Source organism: Oncorhynchus kisutch, linkage group LG25, assembly GCF_002021735.2.
Source record: "Oncorhynchus kisutch isolate 150728-3 linkage group LG25, Okis_V2, whole genome shotgun sequence".
Classification (NCBI taxonomy): Eukaryota; Metazoa; Chordata; class Actinopteri; order Salmoniformes; family Salmonidae; genus Oncorhynchus; species Oncorhynchus kisutch.
The window spans coordinates 42626943-42637680 of record NC_034198.2 but is presented as its reverse complement, the minus strand read 5'-3'; positions in this window follow the sequence as shown (position 1 = coordinate 42637680).

The window sequence follows — 10738 nt, the reverse complement described above, 5'->3', positions numbered from 1 at the left end:
CTCATCTCATATGTATATACTGTATTCTATCCTATTCTACTGTATTTTAGTCTATGCATTACTCATCTCATATGTATATACTGTATTCTATTCTATTCTACTGTATTTTAGTCTATGTATTACTCATCTCATATGTACATACTGTATTCTATCCTATTCTACTGTATTTTAGTCTATGCATTACTCATCTCATATGTATATACTGTATTCTATCCTATTCTACTGTATTTTAGTCTATGCATTACTCATCTCATATGTATATACTGTATTCTATTCTATTCTACTGTATTTTAGTCTATGTATTACTCATCTCATATGTATATACTGTATTCTATCCTATTCTACTGTATTTTAGTCTATGTATTACTCATCTCATATGTATATACTGTATTCTATACTATTCTACTGTATCTTAGTCTATGTATTACTCATCTCATATGTACATACTGTATTCTATCCTATTCTACTGTATTTTAGTCTATGTATTACTCATCTCATATGTACATACTGTATTCTATTCTATTCTACTGTATTTTAGTCTATGTATTACTCATCTCATATGTATATACTGTATTCTATCCTATTCTACTGTATTTTAGTCTATGTATTACTCATCTCATATGTATATACTGTATTCTATCCTATTCTACTGTATTTTAGTCTATGTATTACTCATCTCATATGTATATACTGTATTCTATCCTATTCTACTGTATTTTAGTCTATGTATTACTCATCTCATATGTATATACTGTATTCTATACTATTCTACTGTATCTTAGTCTATGTATTACTCATCTCATATGTACATACTGTATTCTATCCTATTCTACTGTATTTTAGTCTATTTATTACTCATCTCATATGTACATACTGTATTCTATTCTATTCTACTGTATTTTAGTCTATGTATTACTCATCTCATATGTATATACTGTATTCTATCCTATTCTACTGTATTTTAGTCTATGTATTACTCATCTCATATGTATATACTGTATTCTATCCTATTCTACTGTATTTTAGTCTATGTATTACTCATCTCATATGTATATACTGTATTCTATCCTATTCTACTGTATTTTAGTCTATGTATTACTCATCTCATATGTATATACTGTATTCTATCCTATTCTACTGTATTTTAGTCTATGTATTACTCATCTCATATGTATATACTGTATTCTATCCTATTCTACTGTATTTTAGTCTATGTATTACTCATCTCATATGTATATACTGTATTCTATCCTATTCTACTGTATTTTAGTCTATGTATTACTCATCTCATATGTATATACTGTATTCTATCCTATTCTACTGTATTTTAGTCTATGTATTACTCATCTCATATGTATATACTGTATTCTATCCTATTCTACTGTATTTTAGTCTATGTATTACTCATCTCATATGTATATACTGTATTCTATCCTATTCTACTGTATTTTAGTCTATGTATTACTCATCTCATATGTATATACTGTATTCTATCCTATTCTACTGTATTTTAGTCTATGTATTACTCATCTCATATGTACATACTGTATTCTATCCTATTCTACTGTATTTTAGTCTATGTATTACTCATCTCATATGTACATACTGTATTCTATTCTATTCTACTGTATTTTAGTCTATGTATTACTCATCTCATATGTACATACTGTATTCTATTCTATTCTACTGTATTTTAGTCTATGTATTACTCATCTCATATGTATATACTGTATTCTATCCTATTCTACTGTATTTTAGTCTATGTATTACTCATCTCATATGTATATACTGTATTCTATCCTATTCTACTGTATTTTAGTCTATGTATTACTCATCTCATATGTATATACTGTATTCTATACTATTCTACTGTATCTTAGTCTATGTATTACTCATCTCATATGTACATACTGTATTCTATCCTATTCTACTGTATTTTAGTCTATGTATTACTCATCTCATATGTACATACTGTATTCTATTCTATTCTACTGTATTTTAGTCTATGTATTACTCATCTCATATGTATATACTGTATTCTATCCTATTCTACTGTATTTTAGTCTATGTATTACTCATCTCATATGTATATACTGTATTCTATCCTATTCTACTGTATTTTAGTCTATGTATTACTCATCTCATATGTATATACTGTATTCTATCCTATTCTACTGTATTTTAGTCTATGTATTACTCATCTCATATGTACATACTGTATTCTATTCTATTCTACTGCATCTTCGTCTATGTATTACTCATCTCATATGTACATACTGTATTCTATTCTATTCTACTGTATCTTAGTCTATGTATTACTCATCTCATATGTACATACTGTATTCTATTCTATTCTACTGTATCTTAGTCTATGTATTACTCATCTCATATGTATATACTGTATTCTATCCTATTCTACTGTATTTTAGTCTATGTATTACTCATCTCATATGTATATACTGTATTCTATCCTATTCTACTGTATTTTAGTCTATGTATTACTCATCTCATATGTACATACTGTATTCTATTCTATTCTACTGTATTTTAGTCTATGTATTACTCATCTCATATGTATATACTGTATTCTATTCTATTCTACTGTATTTTAGTCTATGTATTACTCATCTCATATGTACATACTGTATTCTATTCTATTCTACTGCATCTTCGTCTATGTATTACTCATCTCATATGTACATACTGTATTCTATTCTATTCTACTGTATCTTAGTCTATGTATTACTCATCTCATATGTACATACTGTATTCTATTCTATTCTACTGTATCTTAGTCTATGTATTACTCATCTCATATGTATATACTGTATTCTATCCTATTCTACTGTATTTTAGTCTATGTATTACTCATCTCATATGTATATACTGTATTCTATCCTATTCTACTGTATTTTAGTCTATGTATTACTCATCTCATATGTATATACTGTATTCTATCCTATTCTACTGTATTTTAGTCTATGTATTACTCATCTCATATGTACATACTGTATTCTATCCTATTCTACTGTATTTTAGTCTATGTATTACTCATCTCATATGTATATACTGTATTCTATTCTATTCTACTGTATTTTAGTCTATGTATTACTCATCTCATATGTACATACTGTATTCTATTCTATTCTACTGCATCTTCGTCTATGTATTACTCATCTCATATGTACATACTGTATTCTATTCTATTCTACTGTATCTTAGTCTATGTATTACTCATCTCATATGTACATACTGTATTCTATTCTATTCTACTGTATCTTAGTCTATGTATTACTCATCTCATATGTATATACTGTATTCTATCCTATTCTACTGTATTTTAGTCTATGTATTACTCATCTCATATGTATATACTGTATTCTATCCTATTCTACTGTATTTTAGTCTATGTATTACTCATCTCATATGTATATACTGTATTCTATCCTATTCTACTGTATTTTAGTCTATGTATTACTCATCTCATATGTACATACTGTATTCTATTCTATTCTACTGCATCTTCGTCTATGTATTACTCATCTCATATGTACATACTGTATTCTATTCTATTCTACTGTATCTTAGTCTATGTATTACTCATCTCATATGTACATACTGTATTCTATTCTATTCTACTGTATCTTAGTCTATGTATTACTCATCTCATATGTATATACTGTATTCTATCCTATTCTACTGTATTTTAGTCTATGTATTACTCATCTCATATGTATATACTGTATTCTATCCTATTCTACTGTATTTTAGTCTATGTATTACTCATCTCATATGTACATACTGTATTCTATTCTATTCTACTGTATTTTAGTCTATGTATTACTCATCTCATATGTATATACTGTATTCTATTCTATTCTACTGTATTTTAGTCTATGTATTACTCATCTCATATGTACATACTGTATTCTATTCTATTCTACTGCATCTTCGTCTATGTATTACTCATCTCATATGTACATACTGTATTCTATTCTATTCTACTGTATCTTAGTCTATGTATTACTCATCTCATATGTACATACTGTATTCTATTCTATTCTACTGTATCTTAGTCTATGTATTACTCATCTCATATGTATATACTGTATTCTATCCTATTCTACTGTATTTTAGTCTATGTATTACTCATCTCATATGTATATACTGTATTCTATCCTATTCTACTGTATTTTAGTCTATGTATTACTCATCTCATATGTATATACTGTATTCTATCCTATTCTACTGTATTTTAGTCTATGTATTACTCATCTCATATGTACATACTGTATTCTATCCTATTCTACTGTATTTTAGTCTATGTATTACTCATCTCATATGTATATACTGTATTCTATTCTATTCTACTGTATTTTAGTCTATGTATTACTCATCTCATATGTACATACTGTATTCTATTCTATTCTACTGCATCTTCGTCTATGTATTACTCATCTCATATGTACATACTGTATTCTATTCTATTCTACTGTATCTTAGTCTATGTATTACTCATCTCATATGTACATACTGTATTCTATTCTATTCTACTGTATCTTAGTCTATGTATTACTCATCTCATATGTATATACTGTATTCTATCCTATTCTACTGTATTTTAGTCTATGTATTACTCATCTCATATGTATATACTGTATTCTATCCTATTCTACTGTATTTTAGTCTATGTATTACTCATCTCATATGTATATACTGTATTCTATCCTATTCTACTGTATTTTAGTCTATGTATTACTCATCTCATATGTACATACTGTATTCTATCCTATTCTACTGTATTTTAGTCTATGTATTACTCATCTCATATGTATATACTGTATTCTATTCTATTCTACTGTATTTTAGTCTATGTATTACTCATCTCATATGTACATACTGTATTCTATTCTATTCTACTGTATTTTAGTCTATGTATTACTCATCTCATATGTACATACTGTATTCTATCCTATTCTACTGTATTTTAGTCTATGTATTACTCATCTCATATGTATATACTGTATTCTATCCTATTCTACTGTATTTTAGTCTATGTATTACTCATCTCATATGTACATACTGTATTCTATTCTATTTTACTGCATCTTCGTCTATGTATTACTCATCTCATATGTACATACTGTATTCTATTCTATTCTACTGTATCTTAGTCTATGTATTACTCATCTCATATGTACATACTGTATTCTATTCTATTCTACTGTATCTTAGTCTATGTATTACTCATCTCATATGTATATACTGTATTCTATCCTATTCTACTGTATTTTAGTCTATGTATTACTCATCTCATATGTATATACTGTATTCTATCCTATTCTACTGTATTTTAGTCTATGTATTACTCATCTCATATGTATATACTGTATTCTATCCTATTCTACTGTATTTTAGTCTATGTATTACTCATCTCATATGTATATACTGTATTCTATCCTATTCTACTGTATTTTAGTCTATGTATTACTCATCTCATATGTACATACTGTATTCTATTCTATTCTACTGCATCTTATTCTATGTATTACTCATCTCATATGTACATACTGTATTCTATTCTATTCTACTGCATCTTATTCTATGCCTCTCTGACATTGCTCGTCCATATATCTATATATTCTTAATTCCATTCCTTTACTTTAGATTGTGTGTATTGTTAGATGTTACATGTTAGATATTACAAGAAACACAAGCATTTCGCTACACCCGCAATAACATCTGCTAAACACATGTACGTGACCAATAACATTTGATTTGATTTGATGTGGTGCAACAGTACAAAACCTCAAGCTGATAATCCTCAAACGGAACCAATATTTTTCCCTTTTGTATTTTACTGTTGTGAAATGTTTCAATCAGGGATTCACCATGTTTTTTTTATACCAACATCAGTATGTATTTTATTGGAAATTGAATGAAATGATTAATAACTTAAGTTTATCTTGTATAGCATACAATTTGTATCTGACTTGTGTGAATTTAAATGTTGCTGTTGCAGTGCCCTCAGAAAGTATTCATACCCCTTGACTTATTCCAAAGGTTGTTGAGTTATAGTCTGAATTTAAAATTGACAAATTTTTTTATTTTGGTCTCACCCAATCTACACACAAATCTAAATTGAATCATTGTTAAATTCAAGACAAAATGTGAAGAAAAAGTCCAACGGGTGTGAATGCTTTTATGGAAGTTTCCCTTGTAAAAGTTCAATTCTCCCTGGAAAAAGTAAAGTCAGTGTCACATCTACTCCCACTCCTCCCCTCCGGCGTTCGACGTCGCCGGGATACTAACCACCAGTCCTGGCAACCTATCATTACTCACACCTGGCAACCCATCATTACTCACACCTGGCAACCCATCATTACTCACACCTGGCAACCCATCATTACGTGCGGTGGTTTCTCTCCTCGCTTTCCTCTCCATTTCCAGTTCAAGCGTCGTATGGTCGACCCCTGGGATCCGGGAATGTCGAACACATCACAACACCACTCACCCTCGCTGTGCACCAAGACACCTATCTCCTGGGCGAGGATGAGAATCACCGTGCCCAGGATGCCAGAGGACCTGCATTCCCTCACCTTGTGGTTCCATGTCTGTTGAGAGTCCAGGTAGCGCCCACCAGCCTCCAGCCCATCCCTCCCGTGTTTTGGGACATAGATGTGGGACATCCGCCGGGCTCTGGAGAAGGAACCCTCGCCCATTACCTGCCCACCTGAACACATTTACTGTACGTTCCCTGTTGACCTGAGCGCACACATCCCTGACCACTGGATACCTCTGGTATCACACACACTATTCACTCCAACTCTGAGAAATACCGGTGGCTCACTTTGGCGTAGGACGTGGCCCACTTTGGCGTAGGACGTGGCCCACTTTGGCGTAGGACGTGGCCCACTTTGGCGTAGGACGTGGCCCACTTTGGCGTAGGACGTGGCCCACTTTGGCGTAGGACGTGGCCCACTTTGGTGTAGGACATGGCTCACTCTATCAACTCATGCTCAGTATGTGCCCAAACAAAAATCCCCCAGCAGGGAAACTCCTTGCCCTTCCCGTACCTCAGCGTCCAGGTCTATGGCCTTCCAGAGGACATCGTCTCCGACCGTGGCTCCCAATTTACGTCACGGGTATGGAAGGCATTCATGGAGAAACTAACTGTCAGCCTCACTTCTGATTCCTAGCCTCAGTCCAACGTGCAAGTGGAGAGGATGAACCAGAAGCTGGCGAAGTTCCTCAGAAGTCACTGCCAGGAGCTGCAGGGGGAGTTGGCCCGATTCCTTCCCTGTGCGGAGTACGCCCAGAATTCATGACGTCACTTCTCCACCGGACTGACTCCCTTCCAGTGTGTCCTGAGTTATCACACCAGCCATGGCTTCGCGACCAATATATTGTATCAGTGTATGAATACCATAGACAGTATAAATGTCGACTTGATTTACTGCCTTATTTCTACGACGTATTTAGAAGGCATAGTTACAGGAGCTATGCTATAACTCTGCATGTGTGTGCATCCCTCCCTGTATTACATTGATTACTTTATTTAATATTTTTTATTTTTTATTAACTAGGACTTATTTGTATGTATTACCAAGCGTTAAACGCTACACACCATCTTCATATATCTTTATGTACATATTCTTTATCCCTTTACACTTGTGTCTATAAGGTAGTTGTTGTGGAATTGTTAGGTTAGATTACTCGTTGGTTATTACTGCATTGTCGGAACTAGAAGCACGAGCATTTCGCTACACTCGCACTAACATCTGCTAACCATGTGTATGTGACCAATACATTTGATTTGATTTGAGAATACGATGCAGCGTTTTCTGGAAGTATTCAGACCTCTTGTTGACTTTTTCCACATTTTGTTATGTTACAAACGTATTCTAAAATTGATTAAATTAATCCTCCCCCCTCATTAATCTACACACAATACTGCATAATGACAAACGCAAAAACATTTTTTTTTATTTTTTTTTATACAAATCTGAAATATCACATTTTACGTAAGTATTCAGACCCTTTACTCAGTACTTTGTTGAAGAACCTTTGGCAGCCATTACAGTCTTGATCCTTTTTTAGGTATGACGCTACAAGCTTGGCACACCTGTATTTGGGGAGTTCCTCCCATTCTTCTCTGCAGAACCTCTCAACCTCTGTGAGGTTGGATGGGGAGTGTTACTGTATTCATACCCCTGAGTCAATACATGTCAGAATCACCTTTGGCAGCGATTACAGCTGTGAGTCTTTCTGGGTAAGTCTCTAAGAGCTTTGCACACCTGGATTATACAGTATTTACACATGATTATTTTTTAAATTCTTCAAGCTCTGTCAAGTTGGTTGTTGATCATTGCAAGACAGCCATAGATTTAAGCTGATTTAAGTCAAATCTGTAACTAGGCCACTCAAGAACATTGATACAGTAGTTTCATTTTTAGTTATGACGGTATGATAAGCACTAAGCAGATTTCAAAAAGCCTACTTTAAAGTAGGAGAAGATGAGTCTACTTTACAGTAGCAGGAGATGAGTCTACTTTACAGTAGAATATTAGTCTACTTTACAGTAGCAGGAGATGATCCTACTTTACAGTAGCAGGAGATGAGTCTACTTTACAGTAGCTGGAGATGATCCTACTTTACAGTAGCAGGAGATGAGTCTACTTTACAGTAGCAGGAGATGATCCTACTTTACAGTAGCAGGAGATGAGTCTACTTTACAGTTGAAGATGAGTCTACTTTACAGTAGCAGGAGATGAGTCTACTTTACAGTAGCAGGAGATTATCATACTTTACAGTAGACAATGAGTCTACTTTACAGTAGCAGGAGATGAGTCTACTTTACAGTAGCAGGAGATGAGTCTACTTTACAGTAGCAGGAGATGAATCTACTTTACAGTAGAAGGAGATGATCCTACTTTACAGTATAAGGAGATGATCCTACTTTACAGTATAAGGAGATGAGTCTACTTTACAGTAGAAGGAGATGAGTAAAAAAATCATATACCTAGCTGGGTATTGTAACGAAACCAATTATTAGCCTGCTAATATTGTTGCACTCGCTAAGTCTCGGGGTCTTAGTAACTTGTCTGTAACCTGATTTGATGTGTGCAGTCCCAGCAGATTATTCGTTGTTCTGCCTCCTGGCCACCAAACTAAACCTCACAGCCTGGTTACTGCTGCCTCCCGGCCACCAAACTAAACCTCACAGCCTGGTTACTGCTGCCTCCCGGCCACCAAACTAAACCTCCCAGCCTGGTTACTGCTGCCTCCCGGCCACCAAACTAAACCTCCCAGCCTGGTTACTGCTGCCTCCTTGCCACCAAACTAAACCTCCCAGCCTGGTTACTGCTGCCTCCTGGCCACCAAACTAAACCTCACAGCCTGGTTACTGCTGCCTCCCGGCCACCAAACTAAACCTCCCAGCCTGGTTACTGCTGCCTCCTGGCCACCAAACTAAACCTCACAGCCTGGTTACTGCTGCCTCCTTGCCACCAAACTAAACCTCCCAGCCTGGTTACTGCTGCCTCCTGGCCACCAAACTAAACCTCCCAGCCTGGTTACTGCTGCCTCCTGGCCACCAAACTAAACCTCCCAGCCTGGTTACTGCTGCCTCCTGGCCACCAAACTAAACCTCCCAGCCTGGTTACTGCTGCCTCCCGGCCACCAAACTAAACCTCCCAGCCTGGTTACTGCTGCCTCCTGGCCACCAAACTAAACCTCCCAGCCTGGTTACTGCTGCCTCCTGGCCACCAAACTAAACCTCACAGCCTGGTTACTGCTGCCTCCTGGCCACCAAACTAAACCTCACAGCCTGGTTACTGCTGCCTCCTGGCCACCAAACTAAACCTCCCAGCCTGGTTACTGCTGCCTCCTGGCCACCAAACTAAACCTCCCAGCCTGGTTACTGCTGCCTCCTGGCCACCAAACTAAACCTCACAGCCTGGTTACTGCTGCCTCCCGGCCACCAAACTAAACCTCACAGCCTGGTTACTGCTGCCTCCCGGCCACCAAACTAAACCTCACAGCCTGGTTACTGCTGCCTCCTGGCCACCAAACTAAACCTCACAGCCTGGTTACTGCTGCCTCCTTGCCACCAAACTAAACCTCCCAGCCTGGTTACTGCTGCCTCCTGGCCACCAAACTAAACCTCACAGCCTGGTTACTGCTGCCTCCCGGCCACCAAACTAAACCTCACAGCCTGGTTACTGCTGCCTCCCGGCCACCAAACTAAACCTCACAGCCTGGTTACTGCTGCCTCCTGGCCACCAAACTAAACCTCCCAGCCTGGTTACTGCTGCCTCCTGGCCACCAAACTAAACCTCACAGCCTCACAGCCTGGTTACTGCTGCCTCCCGGCCACCAAACTAAACCTCACAGCCTCACAGCCTGGTTACTGCTGCCTCCTGGCCACCAAACTAAACCTCACAGCCTGGTTACTGCTGCCTCCCGGCCACCAAACTAAACCTCCCAGCCTCACAGCCTGGTTACTGCTGCCTCCCGGCCACCAAACTAAACCTCACAGCCTCACAGCCTGGTTACTGCTGCCTCCCGGCCACCAAACTAAACCTCCCAGCCTGGTTACTGCTGCCTCCTGGCCACCAAACTAAACCTCCCAGCCTGGTTACTGCTGCCCCCTGGCCACCAAACTAAACCTCACAGCCTGGTTACTGCTGCCTCCTGGCCACCAAACTAAACCTCCCAGCCTCACAGCCTGGTTACT